Genomic DNA, 2,500 nt, shown 5'->3' with positions numbered 1-2,500 from the left:
CCTTCTGAGACGGGAATGTGGATTTTGAGCTAGCTCCTGAGCATTTTTGATTTCTGAAGGTACTAGTAACCAACTATAAAGAAGTGAAGTGGTAAATAGATAAACAGATATATATACATATATATATATATATATATATATATATATATATAGAGAGAGAGAGAGAGAGAGAGAGAGAGAGAGAGAGAGAGAGAGAGAGAGAGAGAGAGAGAGGGAGAGAGAGAAAGAGAGAGAGAGAGAGAGAAAGAAAGAAACTACCGAAAAAAAACAAATCTTTTCTGACAGTCCCAGGGAGAGCGACCCACTGGAAAAAGGATCCGTCAATATCTTATTATGTCCCTGAGATAATCAGGGCCAGATAGATGTACACACGCTAACACTCGTAAACATCCTGTAATTGTTCTTCTTATTGCATTTTTTCATCATTATTGTTATTATTGTTACCATTATTATTGTTATTGCCATCATCATTATTATATATATCTGTATATATGTGCGTGTATGTGCATGTCTATGTATGTAAGTGTATAATAAATAGAGAGCAAATAAACCCTGATGACAACCCTTTCGCGGGAAGATTAAATGTAAAGCAAGCACTCGTCCAGGCAGGAAGGAATATCACTCATATATCCGTGTCGTAAAGCCGTAGCTGTCCCGAAGCAGAAGGAATCTTGGTCCTCCTTCACTTCCTTCGCCAGACCCAGAGATCGTGCCTCGTGAGTCAGTTCTCACGCGAAGGGCGAATGCAGACAGAAAATAGAATAACAAAACATGGCGTGATACGTGAAACAATGTAAGTAATCCTCATAGATGTCACACTACTGGATATCATTCTTGTTTTGTTTTTTGTTTTTTTGTTGTTGTTATGGACTTTGGACTTTCTCTCTCTCTTTCTCTCTGTCTCTCTCCCTCTCTCTCTTTCTATGTATGTCTCTCTCTCTCTCTCTCTCTCTCTCTCTCTCTCTCTCTCTCTCTCTCTCTCTCTCTCTCTCTCTCTCTCTCTCTCTCTCTCTCTCTCTCTCTCTCTCTCTCTCTCTCTCTCTATCTCTGTCTCTCTCTCTCTCTCTCTCTCTCTCTCTCTCTCTTTCTCTTTCTCTCTCTCTTCTCTCCGAGATGTATTTGGAACTAAGAAGTTCGAGTAGTCGAATAAATTATAGGAATCACAATGTGAAGCCACTGAGGGTGCATTTTGTCTCATATAAAATTTAAGATGGTTTCCGTATACGGGTGTGATACTAAGTACAAGAAATTTAAGCTCTCAACAAAATCAGACCAAACAAAATGCAGTGGCTACCAACCACAAAATATGAATATTATCAAAATCAATTTTCAAGAGAAAGAACTCCTGGTTCAAGAGCATTTACAAATCAGAATTTTAAGAGGGAGTATTGTCCATTTGATAATGTCTCGTAAACAAAGATAAACTAACTTAAATTGCCACATATATATATATATATATATATATATATATATATATATATATATATATATATATATATATATATATATATATATATATATATACATATATGTGTGTGTGTGTGCGTGTGTGTGTGTGTGTGTATGTATAAATATATGTATATATATATACATAAACTAAACTACATTTTGTTCTCTAGCTTTTTTCTGTATCACATTTCACCTCATATCTAGTTTCGTTAGTGCATTCGCCATTACAATAATCCTCACGTATTTTGGTACGCTTATAAATGTATGAATAAAGAGATTTTCTACAATTCGATCTATTAAAGAAAATCCAATCACGCATTCTTCTAAAAGTAAATACAAACATAAAAGCATACATGTTTCCTCTCCGAACAACCTCCGACACCATAAATCTTAATTTATGGCCAAGCACGAAGGGTGAAGCCGAAGTCATGATTCGAAGCACTCGGAGAGCGTCAAACGAAACACGATTTCCTTGGTAATCAACCCTTCTGTCTGTATATCAAACGAATTCGCTCTTTATGCAGGTGCTACGCCAATAGTCTGCTCAATATGTCTGCTCGTACACGGATCCCTTTGTCTCGGTCTCCTGTTCTGTATATGGAAGGAAGAGGGGGAAGGGGGAGAGAGATAATTGGCAGTAGGGGGATTAAATAGGTGTAATGGAAGTTGTGGCTACGGTATGAAATAGTTTATCTTTCATCTACTCTTCTTCTTGTATTTCTTCTCCTCTTTTTTCTTTTTTCTTCGTTTAACTAATCATGACAATTAAAACCTGTCTGGCGATGTAACTGATTTAATGATATCGTTTTCCTTTCTTTATTTTTGTTGTAGAAATTTTATCTTCTTTCTCCATCTTTATCAAAGAAACTTATTTTCTTTCTCTTTGCCATAGCATCTTTCTCCATATTTGTCATAGAACTTCGTGTTCACTCTCCTCCTTTGTCATAGAATCTTATCATCTTTTTCCTTCTTGATCAAAGAATCTTTTGCTCTGGTAGAATCACGGGAGTTGTTCTTCCCTTCCTCGTGTTCTTAGAGACTATTTAAGCAG

The 2,500-nt window shown here is 36.3% G+C and overlaps 1 protein-coding gene across 3 annotated transcripts in view; it reads left to right on the top strand.

Moving 5' to 3' along the window:
* The window catches only part of LOC122259031 (uncharacterized), a 98,621-nt gene that overhangs the window by 82,302 nt on the left and 13,819 nt on the right, over positions 1–2,500 (top strand). The window lies entirely within an intron of this gene.

Source organism: Penaeus japonicus, unplaced genomic scaffold (assembly GCF_977035675.1).
Source record: "Penaeus japonicus unplaced genomic scaffold, GWHDUDI00000001_assembly GWHDUDI00000009, whole genome shotgun sequence".
In the NCBI taxonomy this organism is placed as follows: Eukaryota; Metazoa; Arthropoda; class Malacostraca; order Decapoda; family Penaeidae; genus Penaeus; species Penaeus japonicus.
The sequence above is the reverse complement of the archived record's forward strand: the minus strand, read 5'-3'. Positions and strand labels throughout refer to the sequence as shown.